General features: G+C 39.7%; 1 long non-coding RNA gene across 1 annotated transcript; it reads left to right on the top strand.

Moving 5' to 3' along the window:
- Window positions 1-747: 747 nt before the first annotated feature.
- On the top strand, window positions 748-7,053 carry LOC147584813 (uncharacterized). The gene is made up of 3 exons (XR_015255979.1): window positions 748-1,031; window positions 5,849-6,013; window positions 6,591-7,053. It is a non-coding gene; the product is annotated as an uncharacterized LOC147584813 (long non-coding RNA).
- Window positions 7,054-8,862: the final 1,809 nt, after the last annotated feature.

An 8,862-nucleotide genomic window follows, 5' to 3' on the forward strand; every position in this document is an offset into this window, starting at 1 on the left:
TCCATTCCCAGATAAGGTCCCTCATATTCAGAGATGAATGGGTTCCCGGGGTTTTATTCATTTTAGAGAAGAGATGGGACCGAGTTACGACCATAATTGAAAGATTGCACAGTTTACTGAATGTTGGTATTGCTGAGAAGTAGATCATGCTGTCAGGGTTTTATAAGGCCCTGTATCCTAAGGAGCTCACATAATTTAGTATCAAAAGGGAAGTTAGTAATCATCTTGCCCACTTGCCTATGTAGCCCAGGCTTCCTTCCCATTGAATCTTCCCTCTTTCATTCAGATTTTTGCTTAAAAGTCACCTTTTCAAAGAGGCCTTCATCTTACCTAAAATAACAAAACCCTCCTGGCCCCGTTACCTTCGATTTCCCTCCTCAGCTTTGCTTTCCTCTATAACACCACTACCTGAAATTGTATTGTGTATTGAAATTTTATGTACGTCTTTATTTTTTTTCTCTGTCCCTCCTACATGGGTAGACTTCTCTGTTCATTACCGTATCCTAGCACCCCCCCCCCACGTAACCATTCAAAAAATATTTATTGACTAAATGAATTTCTTCTCAGCCTGAGTGTCAGCTCTGACAAATAACACATTGTACTGGAAAGAGAGCCACGTGTCCTGCATTCTCGGCCTTTCTCTGCCACCAGCTGGAATTCTGTTAAACGACTGGGTTGACTTTGTGCTATTTAAGGACTGACCGGTCCAGCTCCATCACACCGCGATCATACGAAATTCATACCGTGAGGCAGCCCCTGCTGTTGTGGGGCTCTGAAGATATTAGATTTTTTTCTTCTAGGGAAACAAATTTAGCTTTTCTAAAAAAGAAAAATTGGAACCAAAAGCTGGAACCAGACAGTTTCTATTCTTTCTACTGGTTTGAAGATCTGCTTCCTTTGGAAACTTACTCTGAAGAGTGCCAGGCGTGGTCTGAGGACTTTGATCCTCCAGTGGACAGGTATCATTATTGTCTTCACTCTGCAGAGAAGAAAACAGGCGTTGGGAGTTCCACAATTTGCCTAAAGCAATGGTAAGCTGGGAAGTCACAGAACAGGATTGACTCCAAGAAGTCTGACTCAGGAGCCCATGTCATTTCTTCTATGTTCTGTTGCGTTTTATTTAATGCTATGTTTTAAAATAGATATTATATTTACATGAAGAAGTAAAAAAATATAAAAACTTATACACTGAGAATCTTGTTTCCACCTTCTTCTCTCCTTCCTATTGAAAACACTTTATTAGATTTTAAAATTTATCTTTTTAAGGTTTGCTTATACAAATGAGTATTTTTGTTTCTCTTCATTTTTGCAACAAAGGTAACATTTCAGATCCACTGTTCTATTTACTTTGAAAAAAAGTCATGGTTTGGGGCACCTGAGTGGCTCAGTCAGTTGAGCGCCCAGCTTTGGCTCAGGTCATGATCCTATGGTTCGTGGGTTCGAGCCCCACGTTGGGCTTTGTGCTGACAGTGCAGAGCTTACTTGGGACTCTCTCTCACTCCCTCTTTCTCTGCCCCTCCCCTGTGCATGCTCTCTCTTCCTCAAAATAAGTAAATAAACTTTAAAACAAGTTGTGATTTTAAATATACATTGTTCAGCTGTTATTTTGCAGAATTTCAAAACAATGGAGAAAATCAAAAGGAATATCACAATGAACACTAATATATGCTTCACCTAGATTTTCCAATTTTTAACATTTGCCACTTTATGTTTTCTTCTCTATTCACCTATTTGCTGTTGTTTTGCTGAACCATTTGAAAGTAAGTGGATCTATCATGACACTTCATGTGTCCCTATATACTTCAGTGTGTAACTTCTAAGTAACCAAAATACCATCTTTACAAAAGTAAATATTGCAAAAGTAATATTGAGTCAATAACATCTAATATACAATCCATACTCAGGCTTCCCTCGTTGTGCCAATCGTGTCAACTGTTTACTTTTACAACTGTTTACTTTTTTCTGGTTTGGGAAATTAAAAATTGCATTTAATTTTCATGCCTCTTTAATGTCCCTTTATCTGGAAAAATTTCTCGTGACTTTTTTTTTTTAATCTTTCGTGATATTAACATTTTTGAAGACACGCCATTTCTTTTATAGACCATCTCACACTCTGGATTTTTCTGCATGTGTTCTTGTATATTTGGACAAACTCTCCTCGTACGGCCACCACATAGGTGATATTATGTTCCTGCCACTGCATTGCACCAGGAGGCGCTGAATTTCAGCATGTTCCTTTATTGACAACATTCCCTTTTATTACTTTGTTGAGATTTGTTCACCAAAGATCTCCGTTATGAAAAAACTTTTCTCTCCAGGCTGTGCGAATACCCTATTTCCCACAACCTTTCACCCAATACTTCTTACTGTCCATTGATAATCCTTGTCTGAATCAATTGTTGCATTGGGATTGCAAAATGGTAGAGTTCTAATTCTATCGTTCCTTCTACATTTATTAACTGAACTTCTTAGTAAGGGCTTCTTCCGCTTATATACATACTTGTTAATTCAGTATCATTTTAATCTTAATGGTCTTTTTTATCCTTACCGTTACTATCATTATCCTTTTTGATGCTCAAAACTTTCATGTTTTACTGTTGGCCTGATCCTATATTCATTTCACCTGTTTCCATTAGTCTTTGGGTACTGTCTTGCTTTCAGGCACAACTAAATACACACATCTTGTACTTTGCTTAAATGCCATACTTTTTTGTTTCTTTTAAAATATATCCTGGAGATTTCTAAAATCACTGTGTTGAGAATGCTCTCACTTTTTTTTTTTTTTAAACTGGTGCACTGTGTCTTATTCTGTGGATTGTTTACTAAACCAGTCCTCTTGCTGCAGATGCAGTTATTTTCAGATAATGCCCTGGTGCAAAACCTGGTGTATACATATTTTCATTCCTGTGCATTTGTAGAATAAATTATTGGAAGCAGAATTGCTGAGCAGATGAAATGCCTACTTAGTTGTTGTTAAATATGCCAGATTCCCCTATGTGGATTACACCATGATGCACTTCTACTGACAGAGACCCCTGGATTGCTGCTAGGAAGGTCTGTTTCTGAGGTTCTAGTGGTACCTTCCAAATTTCCCATCTTCTTGACTGGGGTAGAAGTCGCAGCTCCACCTGTGGACTAGTTCAGTGATGATATTCTGGGAATTGTTCCTGGAGGCCCAGCCCAGAGCTTACTCTTTGCATGCTTCCAATAATTTGTAAGCACCCATTTTCCACGTTTAAATCTCTTTCTGTACAAAATGCCTAGAAAGGTTTCAACTTGATTAGCACACTCATTTTTTTTTTTTTTTTTTTTTTTTTGCTCACCATGAATTTTTTTTAAATATAATTTATTGTCAAGTTGGCTAACAGTGTATATAGTGTGTTCTTGGTTTTGGAGGTAGATTCCCATGATTCATCGCTGACATACAACACCCAGTGCTCATCCCAACAAGCGTCCTCCTCAATGCCCATCACCTCCCTGCCCCCCAACCCTCAGTTTGTTCTCTGTATTTAAGAATTTCTTATAGTTTGCCTCCCTCTCTGTTTGAAACTATTTTTCCCCTTCCCTTCCCCCACAGTCTTAAGTTTCTCAAGTTCCACATGTCAGTGGAAACATATGATATCTGTCTTTCTCTGACTGACTTCACTTAGTGTAATACCCTCCAGTTTTATCCACATTGTTGCAGCAGGATTTCATTTTTTCTCATTGCCAAGTAGTATTCCATTGTATATATAAACAACATCGTCTTGATCCATTCATCAGTTGATGGACTTTTGGGCTCTTTACATAATTTGGCTATTGTTGAAAGTGTTGCTATAAACATTGGGATACGTGTTCCCCTATGTATCAGCACTCCTGTATCCCTTGGGTAAATTCCTAGTAGTGTTATTGCTGGCTCATAAGGTCGTTCTATTTTTAGTTCTTTGAGGAACCTCCACACTGTTTTCCAGAGTGGCTGCATCAGTTCATATTCACACCAACATGACAAGAGGGTCCCTGTTTCTCCACATCCTCGCCAGCATCTGTTGTTTCCTGAGTTAATTTTAGCCACTTTGACTGACGTGAGGTGGCATCTCAATGTGGTTCTGATTTGTATTTCCCTGATGATGAGTGGTGTTAAACATCTTTTCATGTGTCTGTTAGCCAACTGGATGTCTTCTTTGGAGAATGTCTTCTTTGGAGAAGTGTCTATTCAGGTCTTCGGCCCATTTCTTCACTGGATTATTTGTTTTTTTGGGTGTTGAGTCTGGTAAGTTCTTTACTGATTTTGGATACTAACCCTTTATCTGATATGTCATTTGCAAATATCTTTTCCCATTCCATCGGTTGCCTTTTAGTTTTGTTGGTTGTTTCCTTTGCAGTGCAGAAGCTTTTTATCTTGATGAGATCCCAATAGTTAATTTTTGCTTTTATTTCCCTTCCCTTCAGAGATGTTCAAGCAAGAAATTTCTGCTGCTGAGGTCAAAGAGGTTGTTGCCTGTTTTCCCCTCAAAGGTTTTGATGGTTTCCTGTCTCACATTTAGGTCTTTCATACATTTTGAGTTTATTTTTGAGTATGGTGTAAGAAAGCGGTCTAGTTTCATTCTTCTGTGTGTTGCTGTCCTGTTCTCCCAGCACCATTTGCTAAAGAGACTGTCTTATTCCATTGGATACTCTTTCCTGCTTTGTCAAATATTAGTTGGCCATACACTTGTGGGTTCAATTCTGGGTTCTCTATTCTATTCCATTGATCTATGTAGCACACTCATTTTTGGTTTCCCTCCCTTCCTTGGCTTACTTCCCCTACTCCCACAGGATCATTTGCACTTCCCATATTAATAACTGCATCCCAATTTGCATCAAGGTCAGCTTTTGGGGGTATTCAAACAGAAAACAACGGACATATATTACTCTCATGGTTAGGGTGAAAAGTTCTTTTAAAATCCTATTATAAGGAGTTATTAATTTTTGAAATACCAAATATCTGCTAAAGAAGATGATGCTATTTGTTTTGTGACTTGAATTGAAGGTATAAATCTTTATCCCCTTGTAAAGTGGGATCATATTTGAAGTATTAATACAAATATGATTTCCACGTCTCTGAGACCACTAAAAATTTTCCATTCCTCCTAATCTGTTCACGTCAGTAGAAGAGAACTAAAAACATAAGGTACAAACAGAAGAAAAAATAGGGGAAAAATCAAGCAAATAACTGAACAACTTTGTGACCTAAAGGAAAGAAGTATAATGTTGTTTACTTGAATAGTGATCTTTTCTCATACCAAGAAGCTAAATGACTTCCACAGTGGCTTGAAGAAAGAAGTGTAAAGGAAAGAGATGCTATGCATTCAGGAGGGCAAGCTGGGACTGGAAGCCCCCTCACCAGCAACATTACAGGAGCAAGTGCAAGCTGGGGCAATATGGTGGTCTTGTTGCCCACTTAAGACCGCCAAGCTCCAAGGATTAGCATGCTGATTCTCCATCGCCTTTTTTGGAATTATCCTTAACTGAGGCCGGAAAACTTGCCCAGTAGCCCATGTGATCCATCTCATGTGGACAACCCATGACAGATGTGCCAGATGCTTATAAACTCCATCTTCTCAGATGAGGCTAGGAGAACAGGACACCTCATTGGATTATGTCGGTGTGAAGGGTAAACCTTGCCTTTGAGTGAGGTGGAACTATACAAAACTATCTAGAAATTGCCTGCGGAGCAGGGCAGGTGGTAAAAACATCTCTCATATCACACTGTGACTGCTATTACTGATGGTAACCGCTGATTTTTTGAGTGCTATGTTTCATGCTCTATATTTAATCTCATAGCCACCCTTTGACATAGGTATGTTCTTTCTCTGGCTTTACATATCAGGAAACTGAAATGCAGAAAAGATAAGGAATACAAAGCTTTCACCACTAATGAATGCAGAATTGGGCTTGTGACTTAACAGCTAACATATAAACATCATAGTTCTTACTACTGGTGGTCATGAAGACAAGCACTGGAAGAGGCATATTTAAAACTGAGCAAAACCAGGTAGGTATGGTTACCATGTTGTAGGGTTGGGAATGATTAATCACCCCCTCCCCCAAGGTGTCCACTATAATATGACATTGTTACTCCTCCAGATGTTACTTTTACTCATTTTGTTATATAGCTTACGTCTTAGGTTTCAGAGCAGAGGCACCAGATTCTCATTTTAATGTTATAATAGGCATGGGCTTTGTTTGTGCCTTTTTCTTGCTCGTGTTATCACCAGTGCTATTAGAACAGATTCATGTGGTGTCGTTCCTCGTTCCCATTACAACCTTTATCACAATAATATGGTGCAGTATTGGAATTTTAATGGTTCATATATTCTGTGAAACATGATGGTAATAAACTGTAATGCTTTGACCTCAGCTTTTTAATATTTGATGCATCGCCCCTTCCCTACCCACCTAGCCCCCTCCTTTCCTCATGCTATTTGAATGAGGATGAGGTAGAATGGGCAGTCACTCAAAGAAGGAAACATTTACCAAGTGGAATACACCTGTTTATAAGCCTATTAAAAGTGGATAGACATTCATGTTCTATTTTGAAAAGAACAAATCACCCTTTCTCCTCATGGCAGACAACACAAGGAGAATGTAAACTAGAAAACATGAATCCGCTCTTATTACGGGAATCACAACAGGAACAGAAAATGGCACATTGATCATCTATTCTTGAGACAATGGCTAAACTGAGAGCCGAAGCACCACAAAAGCAACTTCCTTCTTCCTGCAGTTGGCTGCATGTATCTATGAACAAAGTGAGGAATACGAGAAGGCAACTCAGAAATGAATTCAACATCAAAGACCAGCCTCGCTGTTTATTTAGAACCCACGTCATGCATGACTCAGGTAAGACCCAGCAATAAGAACCTTCAGGGAGCCAGCCAAGAAATACCATGACTGAAATGAATTGTTGACTCCTATATCTCATCATTTGATTTCTCTGTCACTGGGCCCTTTGTCACGTGTTTTGAAAAGCAAAACTGTAACTATTCTTGTTACGACTTTCCTTGAAAAATGAAGTGCTATGTTCTTCTGGCACCAGTTATGTGTCTGTCCCTTTTCTATAAAGTGAAAAAGCCCGACCCCAAAAAGTGTTGAACTTTAAAGAAAGTCTGTGGGGAACTAGAGGCTGCTGGCATGGGAAAATGAGCTGAACTCCCTTGGAGTATTGACCATGCTTCCTGGTTTGACCCTCGGTTTCGTAAATCCAGAAACTCAATTTGTAATCCCCCAGAGTTCATCAGGCTCATGTTGACTTAACCATGTAGGCTACTTCATGCTGCAATATAAGCAGAATGCTAGTTTATTAACTTATAAAGAGAAATACTGCTACAGGCTGATTCCAGAGTCTAATTAATGGGATAGCTTAGTGATGTGTCCCCTCCCACAACAGGGAAATTTCCTTCTAGAGATAGGATAGGGCAAGTCCATGGAGGAGAGCACTCTGTTCTTTTTTCCTAGTAGAATTATTAATCACTCTTCTTTCATCCAAGTTTGAATGCCTTATTGCTGGTCACTTTGCTTTTCTTGAGACTATGATGCTATCCCATAATGAGAACATTTTTTTAAAGAGGTAGAAAAACCAAAAACTCCCCTCCCCCCAAAATGGACAACATGTCCCTATGGGTTAGAGGCTCTAAAAGAATTCACTGGAGGTAAGATTAAAAGAAGGAAAGACGGACTGAGTGATCCCACCAAGTTTCTTTCTTATCCTCTTAAATAATCACATGTAGCCTTTCAAGAAAGCAGTTTGCTATTAACATCAAAGGAAATTTCTCCTTGAAGCAAGATGAGATGAGTCAAGCAAGATTGGAAACTGGTCCAAGATAAATATTTTAAGGCAATATGAAAATATTTGGGACATTGTGGTAGGATAAAAGGGAATTAATGGACTGTTGCTGAACTAAAGGAAAATCAGCAATGGTATTAAAGGAAATATCCTCATGGAGTTGATTCTAACGGTGGTGTGGTAGACGACCGAGCATGCTCAGAGAGCAACTGTGTGTTACCAGACTATGAGACTGAATAATTTAAAGCAATTATCCCACCTAGATGTGTGTGAGCATTCACTGGCTGGCAGAAAATAAAGTGCATTTGTCTGATCTCTGTTTGACTTACTCCATGAGTTTCCACGATCTGCGATGACCTGATCATAGGAAGAATGCAAGACCTCATTGCCTCCTATCACCCCATCCTGAAAATTCCCTAGCTTCCCATTGTCATGATGTCAGCCCCCATTATCTTCTTCAGCACAGAGCGATCCAGACTTTGTTATAGAAATTGTAGTGCATCACCCAGATTCTCCCTGTTCCTATAGGAGTATAGTCATTCTGGGATTCGTTCCCCCCAGCTTGCAAGAGTGTTGGCCTCTGAGTTCCTCTCTGGGGATTTCTCCCTGGGAGATGTTTCACCTTAAGTTATGCCCTCTGCTTGTGTTGATGCAGGAGTCAAAGGCCTACCTCCCCACCCTGAATTCAGGACAGTTAAACATCTCAGCTGCAGAGCGCCCCACGTTCATTGCCCAGGTCTAATTTGACTCTGTATTACAATTCAGCTTCTACCTCCACCAGACTGTGATTCCATCATTTTTTAAAAGTTATTTGTTTATTCTGAGAGACAGAGAGAGTGTGTGCATGCAAGCAGAGGAGGGACAGAGAGAGAGAACGAGGGAGAGAGAGAGAGAGAGAGAGAGAGACAGAGAATCCCAAGCAGGCTCCATGCTGTCAGCACAGAGCCCGATGTGGGACTCAATCTCAGAAATCGTGAGATCATGACATGAGCTGAAATCAAGAGTCAGACGCTTAACTGACCAAGCCACCCAAGCACCCCAATTCCATCAATTTCTAT

This window comes from Puma concolor, chromosome A1 (assembly GCF_028749965.1).
Source record: "Puma concolor isolate L17-30 chromosome A1, mPumCon1.1.hap2, whole genome shotgun sequence".
NCBI lineage: Eukaryota > Metazoa > Chordata > Mammalia > Carnivora > Felidae > Puma > Puma concolor.